The sequence below is a fragment of the Camelus dromedarius genome, chromosome 33 (assembly GCF_036321535.1).
Source record: "Camelus dromedarius isolate mCamDro1 chromosome 33, mCamDro1.pat, whole genome shotgun sequence".
Lineage (NCBI taxonomy): Eukaryota > Metazoa > Chordata > Mammalia > Artiodactyla > Camelidae > Camelus > Camelus dromedarius.
The window spans coordinates 13,871,271-13,894,524 of record NC_087468.1 but is presented as its reverse complement, the minus strand read 5'-3'; the positions used below and the strand labels follow the sequence as shown (position 1 = coordinate 13,894,524).

The 23,254-nt window shown below is 42.8% G+C and overlaps 1 long non-coding RNA gene across 1 annotated transcript; it reads left to right on the top strand.

Moving 5' to 3' along the window:
• Positions 1-11: 11 nt before the first annotated feature.
• Positions 12-6,189, top strand: LOC135319862 (uncharacterized). The gene is made up of 2 exons (XR_010378829.1): positions 12-265; positions 476-6,189. It is a non-coding gene; the product is annotated as an uncharacterized LOC135319862 (long non-coding RNA).
• The last annotated feature ends 17,065 nt before the right edge of the window (positions 6,190-23,254 follow it).

The following is a 23,254-nucleotide window of genomic DNA, read 5'->3' as shown; positions in this document are numbered from 1 at the left end:
TCGTCTTTTTTTTTTTTTTGGGGGGGGGTGGTAATTAAGTTTATTTATTTATTTTTACAGGAGGTACTGGGGATTGAACCCAGGACCTCGTGCATGCTAAGCCTGCACTCTGCCACTGAGCTATACCCCTCCCCGACTCTTCGTCTTTACTGTACAATTTGTGTTAGTTTTGCAGTAAAACAGGAATCGATTTTGCTCACCCAGTTTATGTTGGATCTTTGATAAGAGGTGGAATTCACTCAAGAAATCTTGAGCCAAACAGTAGGTAAGTATTTCCTTTATTTCTGAGAGACCTTGATGTCAGTTTTATTCCATAGACCTTTGTCAAACAAAAAATTGGTTTTCTTTATGAATAGAGATAACACAGCTGAACAAAAGTCACAGATTATCCCCCAATTTTATACTAGTCATTCCTTTAGTCTTGGGAGCTGACAAGCGGTAAAATGAGTAACGTGACTTTCCTCTGTTCTCCCAGCCTGTGGTCGTCACAGCGTGCCTGGTGAGTGCCTAGTGAACCATCCAGATAGCCTCATAGATGGGACGGGAAAGGCCGCGATCAGCTCAGTGATGATTCTAGATGGGGCCTGGGCCTCCATCCTGCTGTAAAGGTGTTTGTGCTGAGTGTCCTGATAATCCCCCGTGCTGACTTTGCACGGTACTTGGACAGTCATTTCACTCGCCTGGCCCTCTGTTTTGAAGCTTGGATTATAGCCACCAAACTTACCGGCATCTAAATTCCTGCTAAATCAAGCTGCAGAATTAAAGTTAACCAGCCAGAACTGAGCAGTGAAGAGGCTTTCTTTTCTTTGCTGAATTCCTTCCCTTTTACTCTCAGGGGGCTCTTTAAACATGAGCTGCCTCACACATTGTTAGCACACCTGTTAGGAGCGGTTTCTCTTTCTTCAAGCCTATTTTCATCTGGATGATAGGAAGTTTTTGCGCAAAGTGGGCACCAGATCTTAGCTGAGAAAACTTGATAGAACTGACTCTGAAATGATCTTTTAAGCTCGTGTGGCATGGATTAAATTCAAGGGTACAAATAAACAGCCATGTCCAACTGGGTTTCTGAGAAGCACCTGCACACGCCCCCGTACACGTCAGTGCTCAGCGGGTTTCACGGGCGTTCCCACCTGTGACCCAACTGCAGTTCCCTCGCGTTAACGTGAGGTTTTCCTTCTCTTGAAGAAAACAAAATACCTGCTAGGCTGTAGACACACAGCAGTTGGTTCTAGAGCTAAACTTTGATTAGAGTTTCTTCAATAAAATTGTCAGTAAATGTGATCTCGTTGGATGGAAACAATTTGCAGGCTCATGATCAATCTGAGGGGCACAGGGCAAGATGCAAGTGTGATGTTTGGGAAAAGTTTGTAACCAAGTTAAGCTGCCACATTTCTGGGACGCATCAATGGGGGAAAATCACATGGATTTGAATCAAATCATTCAATTTTGGTTTCAGCTAGAGCTTGTAAAGTTTTTTCTTTATTGAAGTATAGTCAATGTTTCAGCTAGAGCTTATAAAGTTTTTTCTTTATTGAAGTATAGTCAATGTACAATGTTAATTTCTAGTGTACAGCATTAATTTAAACACGTGTATATTCCTTTTCGTATTCTTTTTCATTATAGGCCATTACAACATATTGAATATAGTTCCCTGTGCTGTACAGTAGGACCTGGTTATTCATTTTATTTATAGTGATTAGTATCTACAGATCCTGAACTCCCAATTTATCCCTTCCCACTCCCTTTCCCCCCAGTAACCATGTTTGTTTTCCATGTCTGTGAGTCTCTCTCTGTTTTGTAAATAAGTTCATTTGTGGGCTCTTTTTTTTTTTTTTTTAAGATTCCACATATAAGTGACATCATACAATATTTGTCTTTCTCTTTTTGGCTCACTTCACTTTGAATGATGATCTACAGGTCCATCTATGTGGCTGCAAATGGCCTTATTCTTTTTTATGGCTGAATAGTATTCACGTGTGTGTGTGTGTATGTGTGTACAGCACAATTTCTTTATCCAGTCCTGGACACTTAAGCTGCTTCCATGTCTTGGCTATTGTAAATAGTCCTGCTATGAACACTGGGGTGCAGGTGTCTTTTTGAATTACAGCTTATTCCTGGCGTATGCCCAGGAGTGGGACTGCTGGGTCACAGGGTAAGTCTATTTTTAGTTCTCATAAAGTTGTGATACTCTCCAATCATCAGGCTTTTTCTGAGTCCCTATCGTGTGCCAAAAAATTCTTAGAGGGCATTAGTGGCAGGGAGGTGTGGGGGACAGGGGCGAGTAAGACACCACCTGTGTTCCGGATGCTTCCAGCCTGTTGGTTAAGGCAGGCAGGTTGATGGAATTGTCAGCACCTTGGGGAAGAGGGGCTGTGAGGTGGCAAAAGCGGTACCAGGTGGCTGGAGACACAGCCCTACCTGCCCTCACTCACTGCGTGCCGGGGGCTGTCCTGGGCCTTGGGTCTGTCACCTCACGGCAACTTTATAGCGTTTGTTGCCTTAATTTGTGGAGTGAGAAACAGGTTCAGTTTAAGTAACGTGTTCAAATCATACACGGGAGAGCAGGCCAGACTGCTCTGGCTCATGATTCCAGGTGGCTGCAGGGCTCTGAAGTGTTTGGGTTCCTTAACTGTTGTATCCATCATTTGTAACTTGAATCACAAGTAATCTGTAATTTGTGTAAGTACTGAAGTTAGTGAATGGTTTAGTATGTGTATGTGTGTACGTGCACAGGCTCAGGGAACCCTGTGACGATGATTAGGTGATGCTTTTCCATGAGCTTTCTTTAGTGGGAGAAAGGAGCCGGCCGGTGCCCGACCCGGGCTTGGCCGGGGAAGGCCCTCTGTGCGAATCGTCCTTGTTGCCACCACTGATCTTCCCCCTCCCGTGCCCCCTTCCTTTCTGTCCCCAGGCCAGGGGTTACTGCACAGTGGCGACCACGGGCTCTGCTACCTAGGGAAGGATTTATGGCTGAGGATGATTAGTTCCCTGTAGCCAAAGACGCTTCAGAACACACAGTTGGACAAAGTTGGTTTTATTGACCCATCGAATGAAGGGAGTCACATGCCCTGGAGAGTCTCAGTGCGAGGGTGTTAGGATTTAGAGGATTTAGGCTTTTGTTTGGGGCTTGGAGGGAGGGCTCAAGGAAGTGGGGCTTTCTTCTGGATTGGATGTTGTCAGGAAGCAGGAGAACCCTGTGATCAGGCACCTTGATGTTCACGGAGAAGAACAGAGTGAGGCTAAAGGCTGGGATCCATAAAGAAGTGGTGGTCTCGGGGTCGGGGGGCACATGGGTCCGCTTTAGGGTTTGGATGATATTCGTGTTTTGTCTGTGTTTTATGGAGACGTAAGTCAGGGAATCATCTGATGTTTGCCATCACAGTCGCAAAGTGGCCTTGTCTGATGGTGTCCTGGGAAGTTGTCGGGGATCCACAGGAGAACACAGCAGCCTCGCCGTGGGTGCCAGGCCAGCTCAGAGCAACCCAGGCCAGGCCATCAGTTCCCACTGCCAGGGGCTGTGTGTCTCTCTCAGGGTGCGCTCACCCCAGGATTAGAGGGCCTGGGTGTTCTGTGACCAAGTCTTCCCTTCTGTTTGATTAACAGGCACTGAGCACTTCCTGTGTCCTGAGCGTGGGGTGGAGGGACAGGCCACAGACACCCCGTGCTGTGGCTCCAGCCTTCAGAGGCTTCTTCGGTGCCATGACGGTGCCTCGGGCCTTCTCAAATGCCTGACTTCGCTCACTTCCTGTCACACTTGGCGGCTGATGCAGCCGGATTTAGGGCTGTGCCAGCCTTCACTCTCTACTGCCCCAGCCGTCAGAGGATGCTTGTGACCTGGGCTCAGTGCCTTTGCCTTTTTAGTAACCGGGCTGTATTGCAGGACAGCAAAACACTGCAATATAGCCTCACATTCAAATGTGCCCGAATTGATTTCTACAGACAGACATCTGTAATGATGCTCTGGGAGGGATGGAGGTGTGGTGGTTAGCGTGGGCGGTGGGGTGGGTGGAGCTCAGAGGGGCAGGGAAAAGGAAGGTCTTCCCTGGAAAGGCCACCCCAGGGTTCTGTGGACAGTGCCTTCTGCAGACTGGGTGAATCAAGTAAGTTCAGCATTGAAACCCCATTCTCTTGTTCGACCACTGAGAACATCTCTGCTCAGCCGTGAGGTGGGAGAGGAGCCGCCTTTCCGGGGATGGAAGCCCCATTTGCCTGCATCTCTGTCGGCCTCGGCCCCTGAATGTCTCTGTGATGACAGAGGGAGTGCCCAGGTTCAAGGGCATTCCAGCCTGAGCTTCAAACGGAGTTGTGCTCATCCTCATTTAATTTCAGAAGCTGTGGGTCTCCAGTCCCTGATGAGTTCAGTTCAGATCAGAACCCTGATCCAAGTTTAGCTCTGCTTGGCCCCTGTTCCTGGGCCAGCCCTGCTGCCTTCTGTTTGTCTGCAGACCCGTGAGAAGCCATCACAAGGTGGCAGCCCACAGGGAGCACAGGCGTGGTCGAGAACAGCGCTGCCCAGGGGGAAACTGAGCCGCATTTGTAATTGTGAATGTCCTGGTAGCCGCACTACAGAGGTAAAAAAAACAACAACAAAAGCAAAAAACAAAAACAGACAAAAAACTAGGACAAATAAATTTTAATAAGGTATTTAACCCAACAAATCTATTTTTTTACCTGTAATCAATATTTTACTTTTTTTGGTGCTAATTCTTCAAAATGCCGTGTATATTTAACTTCAGTACATCTCATTTTGGACTACTTTTTTTTAAGATTGTATTTTTTTTTTTTTTTTGGTGTAGGAGTTTTGCATTATTTTTATTTAAAAAAAACTTAATGGAGGTACTGGGGATTGAACTCAGGACCTTGTGCACATTCAGCACGCGCTCTACCACTGAGCTATGCCCTCCCCGCCGCAAGAGCCACATTTCCAGTGCTCAGTAGCCACACGTGGTGAGTGGTCACAGGACTGGGGGATGCGGCTCTAGAAGTGAATGGGGACTCTGGTGGTGTCCTTGTTCTGGCTTCTTAAAGGCCCCTTTGATTTCCAGGAGCAAGCCTCGGTTCCCTTGTGGCCCTCGATGTTTCTGAGAGCCCACAGAGAGCTGAGTCAAAGGGAAGGCTCCCCACTGGGGTCCCCTCAGTTGCCCCAGTTTGAACTGAGACTTTGGTGCCTCCAGCAGATGACCTTTTTGGCCTTATATGTGACCTTCATTCCAGAAAAGAGAGCACCTTTCAGCTTCTAAGTTAAATGATTATTTTAGTTGAGATGTACTGTTTTTTCTGAGAGAGGTAAGTAAGATGGAGAGAGTAACCTTGATTTGGAATTCCGTTCTTCCGCTCACTACCTCTGGACAGGTTCACCTGTAAGCCTGGATTTCCTCAGTGTATAACATGAGTATAAAAATGTACCTTTTAGGGTTATTTTGAGGATGAAATGACTAGTTCATGCTGAGTGTTGAGAGCAGTTTGTTGACACAGCACATAATAAATGTTCCATCCCTATTAGACTGCTGTGGACTTGTTTTCTAGACTTCCTTGGGCCTCAGAATTAAGAGCATTGGGATGTGCAAAACAGCTTGCTGAAAATAATCTGCGGGTGCAGTGGCTGGGGACACCATGAACTGAGTCATAGGTGCCTGGGGGTTCACTACTGTCTGCTTTTGGACGTGCGATATTTTCCATAATAAAATTTTTCTTCAAATGGCCTGCCAGCTTTTTGTTCTGAAATTTGATGAAAGAAAAAAATTGTTAACAGTAATTTTAGATGCCCCTTTGAAGTGCCACATAGGATTGTTGAGGGATGTGTGTGTGTGTGTGCGCGTGTGTGTGTGTGCATGAGGGAAAGCCTCGAAGTGTAGGTGGTCATTTAGCTGCATCTTAAAAATTTTTTTTTAATTGAAAAAATTTTTTCAGCTTTATTGGGGTATAATTCACATATCATACAATCCCCCCTTTGAAAGCATACAGTTCAGTGGTTTCTAGTATATTCACAGGGTTGTGCCTCTGTCACCACAATTCTAGAACATTTTCGTCAACCCGAAGAGAAACCCTTCGTCCATTAGCAGCCACTCCCTGTTTCCCCCCAGTGCCTTCCCCACCCCGTTCCCCCCGTCCTAGGCAACCGTGAATTTACTTTCTGTCTCTATAGATTCGCCTGTTCTGGACACTTCAAATAAATGGAATCATAGAGGATATGATCTCTTGTGTCTTTTATTTAGCATAATGTTTCAGTTCTTGAAGCACGTGTCAGTACTTCATTCTTTGTTATTGCTGCATGACACTGTATGAGTAAGCCACATTTTATTTATTCATCAGTTGATGGGCATTTGGATTGTTTCCACGTTTTATGAATAATGCTATGAACATTCAGGTACATTCAGGACATATGTTTTCCTTGTCTCCTTGTCTGTGTGTTTGTTCTTCTGTTCATCCCTTCTTTGGATTTAAATTAAAAAAATTTAAGCCTACCATTCTAATTTCTCTCTCTCTCTCTCTCTTTTTTTTAAATATACATTTTAGTGACTTAAATATGGTGGCTCTGGTTGCTGAATCTTGAAGGAAGGGTAAGAGCCACCAGGCAGACGGTGGTGGGTGGGGGAAAAGTGACGTGGAAAGACACACTGCAGAGAAGGGGAACAGCATGTGCAAAGACGGGGAGGGGGGTCTTAGCGAGGACCCGGTAGGCAGGTAACCTTGAGGAGCTGTGCGTGGGTGACAACTATTGCTGGGGAGAAGGTGAGAGAAGGGAAGGCAGGAACCACTTACTGAGGGGCCATGTTCTCTGTAGCTGAAGACTTTGACCTTCATCCTGACAGTGGAGAGGGCTGGCCAGTCATTGCTGGCTGCAGGCAGGAGCGTGGGATGAACAAGGCAGAGTCTGGGTCAGAGAGATCAGTAACAAGTCCATAGAAAAGGTTCAGAAGGGCTTCCCAGTGTATTTGAAGTCTTTTTGTTTGTTTTTTTAAGGGCTGGTAGAATGTTTCCTTTATATTTTCAGGACACAGCAAGTCTGGGTTGTGAAAGATATTCTACTGCCAGGAAACACTTTCCCACGGGGGTAATTTTTTCTGAGTGTCTCTAGTTACCCCAGGGGCAGGAACTTTGGCACTTCCTAAATCCAGTTACCTTCAAAGTATTTCCGTTAAAATGGTCCATTGTTTAGAAATCCCACAAACACAGTGTGATACGCAGTGGAAGGAAGAAGTAGAATTCGTGGGAAGGAGACACAGTTACTATCTGCAGAGTAAGATCAGCCTTCTTGTCCATTTTGGAGTTGCATTATATCCTTTAAATAAATCCCATTTCTGCTTAATTTAGCCAGAACCAACTTCTGCTGTTTACATCTAAGAATCTTGACTGATACCCCAGTCAATAAGAAAATCACTAAGGGCTGGACAGTGAAACAGGTAATTTACCAAAGAGGAAGTGCTCACGGGTAATAAACACCTGGAAAACGTTCTACCTCGCTAACAATGAACACAAAACACATCAAAAGTAAAATGGTAATAACCAGATGCCTTTTTCTGGCCTATAAAAATTAGCAAGTAATGTGATCAGTTACGTTGCAGAGGGCATGGTGAGACAGACTCTTTAAGATCGCTGGTAGGATTGCAAACTGGTCTAATCTTTATGGGGATTTTGGGGGCAATATTTACCAAGAATCGTCAAATAAATGAGTCCCTTTTAGTCATGTCCAGGAATCTAGTCTGAGCAAATACTTAAGAAATGTAGATAGAAATTTATGCACAAAGATGTTCATACAAATGTTTTAATCTAAGAAACATTAGAAAGTTGAACGACAAATCAGTTAAGGTGGGACGTAAGGAGATGTTATGCAACCATTAAGAAAGGTTTGTAAGGAACTAAAGATAAAGGAACAGCTTTATGGAATAGTATTGAATGATAAATTAATCCAAAATTATTGACTGACATATGTCAGTCATGATCTAGTCAGGAAGGTTAATCATTCCAGGCATTTCAAGCAAAGGGAATTTATTATGGGAAATGCTTCAGAGGAGACAGAAGGGCAGAGTCAATCACTGGGTTGAAGGTACTCAGACATGAACGTCGGCTACAAACCACTGCACTCCCAGGGCTGAAGAAGGTGGTGTTATTAGAACCCACAAGCAGGGCACTTGGTGGAAGCTAGAACCACAGAGGAGATGTAGCCACTGCTGGAAAATTCCTCCCCAAAGCAGAGAGAGAGAGAGCAATTAACGCCCTTCTTCCCACCCTCCAGTCTTTTGTCAGTGCCTCTCATCAGCCAACTAGCCAAAGCCAGCTGGCAGTGGAGCCAAGGGCAGGAAAAAGATGAGAGTAGACAGGTGGACAGTGACTGCCACAGAGGATGGCTTTGGCCAGATGAGAACTGTGCATTTTAAATGATGTTAGAGGGTAGGTGTAGCTCAACTGGCAGAGTGCATGCCTAGCCTACACAAGGTCCTGGGTTCGATCCCCAGCACCTCCCCTAAAAGTAAACAAGTAAACCTAACTACCTCCCCCACCAAAAATATAAATAAATTTTTAAAAAATGATGTTAAAAGTTAAAGTTTTCTGATGGGATTATATATGACTTTTATTTTCATATGTTTTTCTGTACTTCCTAAAGAACCCAAACAATATATATGTATTTTAATTGAAATACAATTGATTTACAATGTTGTGTTAGGTTTAGGTGTACAGAATAGTGATTCAGTTATACATATACGTGTATATTGTTTTTCAGATTATTTTCCATTATAAGTGATTACAAAATATTGAATATAGTTCCCTGTGCTATATGGTAGGGCCTTCCTTATTTTATATGTGGTAGTTTGTACACGTTAATCCCAAACTTCTAATTTATCCCTCCCCTCACCCTTTTCCCTTTTGGGAACCCTAGTTTGCCAAATAATATTATTAAAATAAAAAACTGGCGAGTATGTGCAGGGGACATGCCAAATAACATTTTTACGAAGGTATATAGGTAGGGATGGATGCGATGCAGTCAAACAATGGAGTTTTAGATACTGGGTCTCTTGGGTGTGCTCGCTTCACGCGGCCAGCAGGGGGCGCTCCAGCCCAGCACACCAGGGGCTGCTCTGGCTGCTGGGGTTTCCCGGGGCCACTGTTGAGTGAGTGGGACCCTAGAGGACAGGTTGCCCTGTGGGCTAGCCCAGATCCCCAGAGCTTTGTCTCTGGCAGCTTCCATCTCAGAGCTGCCCCTCCCTTCTACCTTAGGCACGCCATTGCCAGGACTCATGAGAAAGCCAAACCAAACACCACTGAAACTCAAGTGTCCTTCCTTGTCCCTTTGGGTGTTTGGCACGTGTGTCCATCAAACCTTGAGCCCCAGTGTGCTGATTATGCTTGGCCTAAAGGGACTTGCACGGAGGTGCCAGTGGTCACTGATTAGAGCTCTCAGCCGTGGATATTATGTAATAGTAAATGCTGTATGAATCGATCTTGGCCTTTTCCTGAGTAAGTACCTCAAATTGCTGTCTGTGAGGCTCCATGCTTTGCCGTTTCTGTTTCTTCACACCGTCTCCCCTGCAGTGACTGATTCGTGTAGATCGGCTTAGGCTGACTAACCAGCAAAGTGCCAAAAGCGTCTGAGCTGCATTGTGATGGGGCCAGAGGGCTTTTTTTTTTTTTTTCCCTGCAGTCAAGATGTGTACCTTGACAGTAAGGTACCTCTGTTCCCCTAACCCTGATCTTTGTTCCCTGGGCACACAGAGCTGTCCACAGCTAGCTGGAAGTGCCGGCTGGGCTGGGCTGGAATTCCTGCCTGCCCCGAAGCTCCTCCGTGACGTCTTCAGTTAGGTGATCTTCCCTGGACATCTCCGTACAGGTTCCCAGGGGTCACAGGAGATTGTTCGAGGGAGTGCCTGGGGGAGAATGGGTCAGACTCTGAATAGTGGGCATTGTAAAAACGTAGTGGGTCTCTCGTGTTGAAGGCACCTGCCACCCCATCATGAGCCGCCTGGGGGCTGCCACTAGGGCTCCCACAGTGAGCGCTGCCAACCTGCTGCCTGTACAGAAACTCTGGGGTAAGAGCTGGGCCCTGGGGTCCCACCTAGGCTGTGTGTGTGTGTGTGTGTGTGTGTGTGTGTGTGTGTGTGTACATGGTGTTGTTGGGAAATGCAAGGGAGGTCCAGTGAGGCAGAAGCATAATTTCATGCAATCCCAGATGGTTTGTCTTTTCCAAGCGTCTCCTCCTCTCACTCCCCAGCTGAGAGTGTGCCTTCATTGTGTGGTTTCCTTTCCCTCAATAAGGGTAGAATGCGTTACAACTTCATGCTTTTCTGCTTTGGGAAATGAGTTAAAACTTAACTTTAAGGAAAAGGTTGCTTTGGGGAAATGTAAATAAAGAGACTGTGTGAACAGAGTACAATTAATAAAGGTAAAGACGAGACAGAGGCAATTTTAATTGGAAACAATAAGCATGGTTTCATCAAAGTGAATGATTTCAGGCATGAAAAGTTGTCTCCGAATATGTGTGATCTCAGGCTGATAATGCTTGTAAATGTTCATCTGGGAAATTCTTTCTTTTTTTTCAACACCTTTATTGTGATTCCTGTACAGTCAACTACACATAATTCATATGTACAATTTGATGAATTTTGGTAGATGCATACACCAGTGGAGCCCCACCACAATCAAGACGGCTAACATTTCCATCACTCCCCAAGAGGTGCAGATTCCTAATTTGGTCTGGGACATTCTTGAGGTGCTTTGCAGAGCTGAGAGCTGTGTCCTCTGGGCTGATAGCTTAGATCAGCTCCTTTCTCTTAAGTATAATTTTCTTGGGTTTTATTTAGTGCATTCTTATTTTTTATTGAGATATAATTCATATACAATAAAATTCACTGCAATGCATTCGTCTCCTGTTGCTATTATATGAGATGTTTGCATAAAGAATTTTACATTTATGTTTACAAGTTTTGAGGAGAAAAGAAAAATCCTTTCTATAAGTAACCTTGTAGATTTTTATTTTTAATTAAGGCAAGTACGTATTAATTATAATTTAAACTTTTTCCTTTTTTTCCCTTTTAAAAAAAATTGAAGTATAGTTAATTTATGTTTCAGGTGTACAGCAAAATGATTCAGTTATAAATATATACCTATCTTATTCTTTTTCAGACTCTTTTCCATTATAGGTTATTACAAGATATTGAATATAGTTCCCTGTGCTATACAGTAGGTCCTTGTTGTTTACCTTTTTTATATATAGTATTGTGTATGTGTTAATCTCAAATTCCTAATTTATCCCTCCCCCCTCAATTATAAATTCATTTCATGAGGCAAAATATATTTTTTTGCATGTCCCTTCCTATAGGAACCTCAGTAGATCATCTCATTTGGAGTGTATATCAGATATAAACAACAGCAATGAGTAACTGACCCCCAAATATTTATCTAAATAAGAGACTGAATTCTAGAACTTATTTTTTTTATACAGCTCATTAATGTTTTATTTAAGAAACTTTTTTTTTAATTGAAGTACCATCAGTTACAATGTGTCAATTTCTGGCGTACAGCACAATGTCCCAGTCATGAATATAAATACATATATTCATTTTCAAGTTTTTTTCATTAAAATTAGAACTTACTTTTGAATACTTCTCTGTAATTAAAATAACTAACACTTTGATAATTTGAATTTTGTCATAAGGGTAATTCTGAAAGAATTCCAAAAGTTTTGGTTTTAGAAGTAGTTCCAGAATTATTTTGCTCTATAAAGAGAGTTTATACAACGTGTACCTTTAAGTCTTGCTTCTTATTATGTCTTTTCTAATATTCCAGTTTTGGTTTCATTTTTATTAGCAAACATACTTTAGGGCTAAAATATTTTATTAACAATGTCTTAGTCTGGGGGATAGAGAGTAGTGAAGAGAGAATTACTTCCCATGATTTTGCTTTTGTACTATGTGAATGTTTTAGCAAGTTCCTGAATTACCTGTCTAAAAAGTAAATGGAAAAAAATTTTCAGTAAGAGTCAGTAAAATATTTGATGCCCTTTGGTGTTTTTCATTAACCTATTTTTGCCTTTTTAAATACTTTGAAGAATGGAACTGGACAAATGGATGTGAGAAATTAGAAAGAAAGGACTTAATTGACTAAAGCATGCCTCTGTCCCCAAACGAACCCTCAGTAATTTATTTTAGACAATTGTCTAAATCTAGAGTATTTTCAGTTCTCAATCCAAAATGGCTGAACTTATTTTTATAGTTTGCTTGTCACTTGACAATAAAAGATAATTTCTGATTCTGAGAAGTATTTGCTGTAACTGGTGGAATTTAAACTTTCAAATCACTTAGAACTGTTAGGAAGCAATAAGTGCTCATTTTTGGGTAAATAACGGTGCTTTATTCACTCCGGGGGCAGGGGTGGGGCGGGGTCTCCATGGCTGGGGAACGATCTGCCCACCGCCTGGCAAAGGACTGGGGCTGGGGAGGGACTGGTTCTATCCGAATCTGGAAACAAAGCAACGGTTTATTTCTGACTTCCATTCTGCAAGCTTGGCAAACTTTCCCTGTTCCTGAATATTACTAATGGGACGAATGATATTCTAACATCAGAAATTTCAAAGGAAGAGAATTCCCATGTTTGTACTTGAATATTACAGCCTTAGCATTTTGTCCGTGTTTTCTTTTCAATCTTTGTTCACACAGGCACATAGATTCTTACACAGAGCGAGCTGTAAGGCATACAGAATTCCACACTTTACAAATATGCCTCTTTAATTGAGTTTTCCATGTTGCTGCACAGACTTCAAAAGACTGTAACTTAGTCCATTTCACTGGCTTTCCATAATTTCCTTGGCCACTTCTCTTATTGTTGGACATGCAAGGTTTTTCTGATGTTTTTAGATTTCTTGAATGTAGTGAGTTAAAGGGAGTGAGATTTTAGTGGCTTTTCATATGTGTTACTGAAATTCTTTTCAAAATGTCATACCAAAGTACGATGCCAATTAAGTGTTTCACAAGTGTTATTCTTCAACCATATGAAAATTATTGTATAGTCTATTTACACACATCTGTATCTCTCCTCTACAACCAGCAAAAAAACTGGCTTGAGGGTGAAGTAAGACATATACAAAAATATCTGTATGTTGACTGTATGTCTAAGCTTCACATACTAAATTCTACAGATATTATTATCTGAGAAATACAGAAATAACCCACTTAGATCCAGCCCTCAAGCCTGGCATTAGGACTATTTTGAAGGCCCGGTTCTGCAAGTTTTTTGTCACAAACCCTGACCAGTAAAATATGGAAACTTTAACTTTCTGTTTCTGACTATGGTCTCAGGTGTCTCTCCAGAAGGGAGTTGAAGGAAATTGTTCCCACCAGTCAAATTACTAAGGACTAAGTAAATACCCAACATGGAGTTGTTAAGGAGGGCAGGCCTGTGAGCCCATCACACATGGAGAAAACAGTTTCGTTTCACGTTGCTGGCGGGGTGGGAAGTCGCGCCATGTTGCTTTTCATGAAATGAATTCTGCACGTGTCCCTGGGAGCTGTTGTTCAGAAGGCTGCGTACAATAAGCTTGCCAGGAGTTTTCTTAAACATTGTGAGACCGCTATTCAATGTCGTACAGGACATAAGCAGGTGTTTTTAATCCTCAGTTTTATACTGAGACTTGTTCTAAGATGGGCTGAGTGACTCATTCAGCACAACATAGGAGCAGAACCAGAGCCAAGCACAGGTCTGTCTTCAAATCCAGGGTGGTTTTTCTAGGTATTATTTCCACTTGAGGCCACTTATTTATAAACATGCCATTTGTGGGTAGAAATCTCTCAAACAGCATCCACAGCACGGGTGAGGAGAAATCTCGATCAGCTGCCTTGGCAATTTTGTTAACTCGTTGGACCAGATACCCAAAACCAGGATACTCAGGGATTCCCAGATTTAATTTGTTTCCTTCTGACTGCACTGTTTTTATCCTCTGGGTAATCTCCTAATTTCTCTCTTGCGCTCTGTCGGCATATTCTCAACATCCACATGGGTGAGCACATGTTTGAGGTGGTAAACTCCTGAAGGTCTCTGGTACAAGGCTCACACGTGACGGGTCACAGGTTAACCTGCACGCTGGGTCCAGTCCATCTCTGGTGGAGCTGCTATCTAACTTTCTCTTTGGCCAGTTTCCTTCCTGAGAACAGTGCCTTTTCATCTGGTGAAACTTTAAACATCCTCTCTAAAAGGAATATGCAAGGTCTCTTTTCATGTTAAAGGATTTATTTCCACATCATACAGAGCAAACCAGGGTCAAAGAAAGGACCTTAAAAATTCTTTGTATGGTCACGCAGGAATCATAACATTTTAGATGTGGAAGGAACCCTCATCATCACTCAGTTCAGCCCCCTCATCCTACACCCTGGATAACAGGGGTCCAGTGACTTACTCTAGCTTGTTAGCAAGGTGGTGTCAAAGAGGGATTCCAGTACACTTTTGGACCCCAGTCCACTGTTTTTGAAGACTGCACAGCGAGCCTCTGATATTTGCTCTTCTACAAAAGAAGAGAGAACAAAAAGAAAAATGCCCTAGTTCAAAAATCAGGAGCATACAATATTCATAAACACAGGAGCCCCTTACAACTGTGAAGTCCCTAAGAGTTTACAAAGCTCTTGCACACCCAGAAGCATGACTATGTAGAATCAAATTTATTTGCTATCTTATGAAATAGTTCTTTCTTGGCCAACACTTTGCCCCTTTGTAGTACCATGGTAATTTTTTGGTGAGATTTTGAAATGACTTCTGAATTAGCAAAGAAATAAAATTGTTAGAGAAAGGAAACCAGATCTATTCAGTCATGATCTTTTAAAATCTATTTATTTTAACTAGAATAACCCATTCCTTAAGAAAGGTGGCTAACGGGGAATTTTCTGATGTTACCTACCAAATTTTGGCCATTTCCTTAGCCCTGCATTGGGTGTTTTTATTTCATCTTTTGCTAAAGAAGTAGCATTTGTGGATTTGGATAATGGCATACAACAGATTTAAAATCATCAGGTTTTGGACAGAACAAGGAGATCTAATGGCATGTTTAAACTAAAAGTCACAGAATCCTTTGCATTTGAATGGCAGGTTCTTGGGAGCTCTTCCTTTCAAGATGCCTTCAAAGAGGTGCTCTGTTATCTTAAAATTACAGATGAGGAAACTGAGGTGTTGATAGTGTCACTAACTTGTCAAGGCCAGTCACCCAAGTTACAGCAGAGCTGGGTTCAAAGTCAGGTCTACCTGCTCTAAAGTTCATAATTTTTAAAGTTGCACTTTTATGATTATACTGAAGAAACTATGATTCGAATACTTTTTCTGTTTTTCTTGGCAATTTCTTCCAAGATTGAATGACTTCCTTTCTCTGGACATATGCGGGCTCTTAAGTCCTCTGCCTCTAACCTATGGCTGGGCTGGACCTTCTCTTGCCTCCCATTCCTCCTGCTTAATCAGCACACGGCGGGCCTCTGCGTGAGCCAGGGTATTAAACGGTCCCTTTCCCTGACTTTGCCTTACTTTTCCCTTCGTGTTATGGGGACAAGCTCTGTAGTAAGGGAAACTGGGAATCCGAGGGGGAAAGGTCCCACCCGTGGGGTGCATGTCAACATCATTTGGCTCCTCCATTGTGGTTTAAACAACCTGAAACCTAGACCCTCGGGTCTGCCCCGGAGTGAGAAAAGCCTGTTTTCATTTCTTCTTTTGCCAAGCCCATCTGGATGGCGCAGGTGCAGGGCTGGGCTCTTAAAATAGAAGCCTTTGTTCCGAGCGACGTGGCACTACGGAAACCCCCTTGCCTCTTCACCTGCTGTTCAGATTAATGAAAGGGTGGAGGTCTGTTTTCCATCGTGGCGTTTTCCTGACTTCTCTGGGGCCTTTCATGTGTCGGTTGACAATTCTAATTTCTTCACTTGTAAAATACGGGACTTGTTCCTGGTCACCTCAAGGATCCTTCCTAGCCTTGATATGCTGTGTCCAGGGTTCTGATTAGGGCTCAGATCTTGGAATTCACCATTTCTATTTTGCTCAGTTCTCCCAGCAGTATTATTCTAGCACAGTTAGCTGGGCCTAAAGATGAGTCTTGCTGGGTAGAGTACATCATGCCACTATCTGGACTTCCCTTTTGCTCTTTATCAGTAACCCTCTCTAAAGCAAGTGTGACGCACCCCTTAAAAGGCTGAGTCCACATACTGTACAGCACAGGGAACTATATTCAATATCTTGTAGTAACTTGTAATGAAAAAGAATATGGAGAGGAATATATGTATGTATATGTATGACTGAAGCATTGTGCTGTACACCACAAAGTGACACAACATTGTAAACTGCCTATACTTCAATTTTTAAAAAAAGTTAAAAAAAAAAAAAGGTTGAGTCCCCCTGTATGTGTAAGGGATCACAGAAAAAAATAGGTGATTTAATTTAACATCAGGGAGGGTTATTTCCATGGCAGCTGCTCTTCCTTTCTGGCTTAAGAATTAAAGATTCTTCTCAAAAATTCTAAATCTTAAGAGGTTAGGCTTTAAGAAATTAATATTTATAAAACTCCTCTGGCTCTTCTCTGATGGTTAAACTAATCTTTGAGTCATATTCTCCCTTTTTTTTTTTTTGTAAGTTAGGGATAGTAATACCTCCTTCATGGGGTTGTTGTGGGAAATAAGTGAGAAAAAGGATGTGAGCCTGTTTCGCAAGTATCTGATACATATCAGAAAATGTTTGTCCACTTAGGGTCAAGTAAGAAGTTCCATCTTTTTCTGCTCATGAGGGCCAGCTACTGATTAGCCTTGAGGCTGAAAAATCGGCCTTGTGATCTCAAGAAGCTATCTATATATATATTTAAGCTATCAATATTTTAACGAGACAAAATAAACACATATGAAGCAATGCGAGAAGAGGTTAAGTCAGGGCATGAGCAGTTGTTGCCCTGGGGACAAGGCGCTCCAAGCAGAGCAGGCAAATGCCCACAGTGCCCTTCTCCGAGTCCCATTTTCAAGGCGAGTAGTGTGCCAGCATCACTGACCTTCGTAAGAAAGAGTCAAGACCACAGGTTATGGGTTCCAAGGCTAAGTACAGGTACACACCAGCAGTAAGAGGGAATGCTGCGTAGCTTGCAAAATGATCAATATGATAACTAAGTCAAAAAGAGAAGTGCTGTGAAAAAACAGCACGTGAAGGAAGCTGAACTCAAAATTGTGGCCATGGTGTGAATTACCCCGGCCGCTATGAATAACATATGCAGATGAACGTCAGAAAAGAATATGATGGGAGAAATTAAAATAACAGATGAATTAGGGTTATGGATTTATGGATACCTTTCAAAAACATTCTGTTTATGAGGCTTTCACTTTTTTTGAAATATTATTTTTTAAAGTTTTATCATTTAATTTTTAAAAATTTTGACTTTTTTTTCTTGTGGGGGTGGGTGGGTAATTAGGTATATTTATTTACTTAAACGGAGGCACTGGGGATTGAACCCAGGACGTCATGCTTGCTAAGCGCACACTCTACCACTGAGCTCTACCCTCCCCCCAGCAGGCTTTCCCTTTTAGTAACTATCATAGATCAAATATTTTGAATGATTTCATACTGAATAATGGCGTGGAGTGAATGTTATACCAGCCCATGGCTGAAGGCTCCACTCTTCTCTGGGGCAGGACCTCCACTCTGCTTTTCATTGTGATCTCTGTCTTGAATGACTTGATTTTTTTAAAGAGGAAAAAAATCTAGTAGGTGATGGAGTCCTCTTCCATTTACGTTTCTGTGGTTCTTCCTTCTCACATGCCCTACAACCTGCTGTTGAATCCAAAGGCAGGGAGGAGCCCTGAGAGCTCTGATCTTGAGCTCCATGGATGTGGCCTCATACTTGTCTAGAAAACACCTGGTTCTCCCAGGAATCAGTCAACCCCAATCGAGGCTCATATCCCTTCAAGAAACAAAACAATTTAACAACAGTCAACTTGGCAGGTGGAGAGTTTATGTTTTATATTGGAAGGATCCTTCCTTCTCAGAAGAATTCCCCATCAGTGTCACTTAAAAATGCGTTGACTTTTGAGGAGCACATTGATTCCAGGCAGTGACTTGCCCTGTCGGTAGTAATGAGAACTTAGGGCTGGTTCTGTCATGGCTTGAGGAGGTGGGTTCTTGTTAAGGGGAACAATCCAAAGAGATGCGCCACAACTGTGACCCTCAGTGGTCTTGATTCAGCTCTGTGCAAGCCAGTCCAATGCAAACCAGTCCAATCTAACCAGAGCATGTGGGGTGTTTGGGCCAGTGAGTCTGAGGAGTGATCGTTTCCCCTGAATCAGAAGTTTACAAGGCAGACCTGTCCGGGTTGCCCTCTAGTCTTTCCCACCATCACAGGGGAGCCTGGGGGCCCTTACCCTCTGACTCTATGTGGAAGGCCAACTTTCTCAAGGCCTCCTTGCCTCCGTTTGCTTAAGAATGTGGATGAGAGAAAGGAGAAATGGACAGAAAGCCTCAAGCCTGGCTTCTAGCCTTGGCTCAGCTTCAACTGCTAAGTCATTTGAAGTTAACTAGTGAATTGCTTACACAGTGTTGAGTAACTCAGCCAACCTCCCGAGGGCTTAGCTCCTGATTTGTTTTCTGGCCACTTCTCTCCAGTGCTGGTCCTCTGTGAATTCACCTTCAGCTCTTTTATCCAGAATTCTTGGTTAATTCAAACCAAATCCCAATCACTCTGATACTTTTAGTTGGCTCTTTTCAGGGTGATGGTGCCCATTTTGCCACTATTCTGATTTTCCTTTACTTATACTCATTCTGTGGGGGGGGGGGGCAAGGATTATGTTTTACTTTTTTTTTAATTTTTAAAGTTTTCTGGGGGGGGTGAGTGGCAGGTAATTAGGTTTATTTATTAATTTATTTAGAGGAGGGACTGGGGATTGAACCCAGGACCCTGTGCATGCTAAGCATGCGCTCTACCACTTGATCTATACCTTCCCCCCCATGTTTTACTTTTTACACAGCCTTCTCGAGGGCAGGGCTTGTGACTTCCATGTCCTTTTATGGCCTCACAGTGACCTGAATTCTTAGGGCCATTGTCCAAACAACATTCTTCTTGGTGATTCTTCGAGTCTTTCTCATGTCTATAAAACATTCTTAACTCAAGAGTGAAAAGTTATCAAAATTTTAACTACATCCTGGAATTTTTATAGCTCCAGTATTTCTTTTTAGAGTAAATGTTGGAAACGACTTCATACACACAATTTTTTCAAAAAAGATTTTTTCTTTTTTGAAATCAGTTGGAGTTTATTCTTTCTAGCAGAGGTGCCACGAGCAGTTCCTATAACTGGGACACTTTAGTATTGCTTGATTCCAAATTTTCTTTTTTTTTAAAAAATATTTTTATTGACGTATAGTCAGTTTACAAGGTTGTGTCAATTTCTGGTGTACAGCATAATGCTTCAGTCATATAGGAACATACATATATTCATTTCATATTCTTTTTCACCATGAGTTGCTACAAGATATTGAATATAGTTCCCTGTGCCATACAGTATAAACTTGTTGTTTATCTATTTTATATATATTAGTTAGTATCTGCAAATCTCGGACTCCCAATTTATCCCTTCCCACCCACTTCCCCACTGGTAACCATCCATTTGCTTTCTACTTCTGTTAAGAATTTATTCTTATAACTAAATGAGGTTGCTTGATTAATCTGCCTGGCGAGAAACACAAACAATCCTTTCCAGTTGTTGAGGAGCAATGGTCCTTAGTCATTCTGTGCAAATAAACAATTCTTTCCTGTCGACTCGATGACTTCTTGTGTCTGGTCAGACCATTCTACCCCAAAGCGTACTTCCTTTCCACTCAGAGAGGAAGTGTCCGTCCGGTGTGCACAGAGTGGAGAGAATGGCCATGGTGCTGGGCAGGGGGTGGTGGTGGTGGAGTTGCACTAGATTATCTGGGCTGTGACAAATGACACTTCCTTTCCAGCTAGCTGGCTCCGGAAAGTGCAATCTCCTTTCCTTACATAAGACATTCTTTGGAACTGAAGGCAGCGTAGAGCAGACACGCTGTACAAAGCCAGCAAGGGACTGAGAAGACCAGCCCCTGAAGCCCACCTTTGGAAAGCAGATTCCAGCTGCAGTGGGTCTCTTTAAGGAAGACCTGGATGGTCAGATCCAGTGATGCTGTTCCAAGCAGGGGGCTGTGTCCAGCAAAAGGAGAAACGGGCTTGAAATCAAAGGGCAGGTATCTGAGAGATGGCTTTTCCACTTGGGCAAATCTCGCCATCTTTCTGGTCCTGTTCCTTCGTCTGTAAACTGGGGTAAACACGTCACACTCTGTGAGCTGGTGCATCCAAATAACAAACAAACACACAGAAAAACAACCCCTATAATAGTTCTATAAACATAGTTCAACCATCAACAATTCATTATTCATTCACTCATTGATTTATTCAACAAATGCTTATACAGCCGAGGCACCGTGCTTTGCGCTAAGCTGCAAAGTATAAAACCGTATAAAGATGAAGATGCAAAAAATTCTAGTTCAAGTCCTTAATAAATGGTAGATAAATCATAAACTGAAGAATGGAAATAAAGTATGACTTTCTGTAGGTTCTCCAGCTACTATTGTGATCTTCAAATATTGTGTTGGTGCACAGTTTCCAAGTGAAATAGTGCCAGTGTCTTTTTCTTTTTCTTTAACGTAGCTTTATTTTATTTTATTTATTTATTTATTTACTTTTTAATTCTTTCCAATGGAGGTGCTGGGGATCGAACCCAGGACCTGGTTCATGAAAAGCATGTGCTTTACCACTGAGCTCTACCCTGCCCCCACTTCAGTTTCTTTATAATGGACAAAAGGTCCTGCCTTTTGATGGGAAATAAAGACAGAGATCCTTGGGGCTTACACAAATCAGATACACAAGTGATGGGTGATATGTCCTGAACACAGTGATGTGGGGGAGCAGGGGAGTGGGCTCTGGGGGAAGTCAGCAGAGTTTCTGATTATTCCCAGATGGTCTTTTAGAGGAGGTGGGGTTTCCTTACACCAGCTGAACACAGAACCAAGTTTTCATTGATTTTTCAGACATACCTGCAGATAAATCACTAATAAGAGTTAGGAGGTTAGCAAATTTGATATTGTTCCACTTAACAAGCCATTTGTACCTCCTTATTTTGCAGAGTGTCATGAATCTGACAACGCAGATAAATGGGTTACACGCAACTGTCGTATCAGATAGGCCTAGAGAAGACAGAAGTTTTAGGAATTTTATATATTAATTCTTACTACAGAACACAGTGATTGAAAGAAGTGCATTCCTTTTTCTTACCTAAAAATGGAGGGTTACTATATTCCTGAGCGAAATACAGATTAGAAAACCAAGCTGAGGTTGAGGATGGAGAGAGCCAGCAGCCCAGGTGAGAAACGCTCTCGACAGAAGCGTGTGTCTGTGGGTCTGGGTGTGTGCTGGGCGGGGGGAGGAGGGCTGGATGGTGTCATCTCTCATGTGTGTCTATTTAGCTTCTCCTATTTCAAGAACTTTGGATTTTTACAGTCAGTTTTGGAGACACCGTGTCTTCAAGCCTTTACAGTCCTAAAAGAGTGGCCGGGGGAAGGGAAGGGACAAGCTCAGATGAGGGAAGGAAGCCTCAGACCCGGCCCCCTCGGGCTTCGGGCTCTCCCCACGGCTGCTGCAATCCGAGGACATCTTCCCAGCTCTGGCCAATACAGTCAGTGGAGACTCTTTGCTAGATTCTCATTTCTAGGTTATTTAACTGCTAGATTATTATTTGCCATGGAACCCGGGTACGCTGAGTGGCAGAGCAGCTGATCAACACGACGCACAGCAAGTCTCAGAAGCCCACAGCCTGGGCTCTCCGGGGGAAGGACCTGATTAGAACTCTGTTCAGAGCCTCCCCAGTTTCTCTCTGTGCCTCTGTCTTTTCGTCTCTCTCCTTGTTATTTCCATCTCTATTATCTTTTGACTTTCTTCCATCTCTTTCCTTTTCCCTCCAATCCTTTCTAAAATTTACTTATATTGAACGCACTGTGAAATTAAATTAGAAACATCAGTTTGCTGAATAAAATGCTATGCACACCCATACACTTGTGAAGTATTTTCTATTTATTAAAACAAACTTAAAGAATTTAAAAAGCTTTCCATAATGCAGAAGTCTGGAGCAGATTATTTGTTTGGATTGGTGACTCTTAATCCAGTGTCCTCGTGTCTAGATGATTGTCTTTGGAGGGAAATAAAAGAGAATGTATATGGGAAGCCCATATGTGGATCTTTGAGTCTGTGGAGAGTATAGAGAATTGAATGGGAGATGGTAGGAGGTCCTCATTTTATTCGGGTCCAGGGAACAGATTTAAGCTTCTGTCTTGTGACTGAAGCTCTGAAAGGGTTCAAGGTGAGTGTTTGTGGGTCGTTCTGCAGCCCCATGAGGACAGGGACTCCTGTGTCCTCCTCTTCACTGCAAACCTTCTCTCATCCACCTCCCAGCCCCCAGGACACAGAGCAATTGCTCATAAATGTCTATAGAATCAAAGAATCCAGGAATAGGTGGTCAGAAATTGTAAGAGAATATATTCTGTTTTCCCACGTTATTTACCTATTTATTTTCCTTTCTCCTCTCACTGTGGTGCTAGTTCCCCCCCCCCCCTTATTTTGGGTCTCTTTCCAACATCAAAGGACAAACATCCAGTTCCAGTTATTACAGAACGTCAGTAAATGAGACATCACCTGTCTGCCCCTGAAGCAGGCGGGTAAGAAGCCACATCTCAGCTGGCAGGTAGTCCAAGAAGAGTCTGTGATGTCTTAGATTCGAGCCTCCTTTTCCACAAGGACAGAAGCAGACTCTTAGCTCATTTCCTTCTGGAGAGGAAGACTGCTGGATGATTGGACCACTTGAAACGACATGCTGAAGACTGGAGAGCACATTTCTTTCTTTCTTTTTTTCCCCCCGGTATGAAATATTGGTCTTTTGGGAAATGTTCCTTCCTCCTTAATCCTGCAACGTTTTAAAGTTCCATTATGGTGTCAATCAAGGTGAACTGGAGGGGGGAAAATACTTGACCCACAGGCCTGTGGGTGAGATATTGTGTCAGCAAATAGTTCCTTCACTTTGTGCCTCGGTTCCTCTGTCTTTCAGATTGAGAGATTTATTTTTTTGTCTTTACGTGTCAGATAGGCAAAGGGGACCAGAAGAACTGTGATGTATTATTGCAAATTGGAAGAAATGAAGGTTTCAGGCCAAATGTAAAAAGGCTTCTTGTGGGGGAGGGAAATAGCTCAGCGGTACAGTGCATG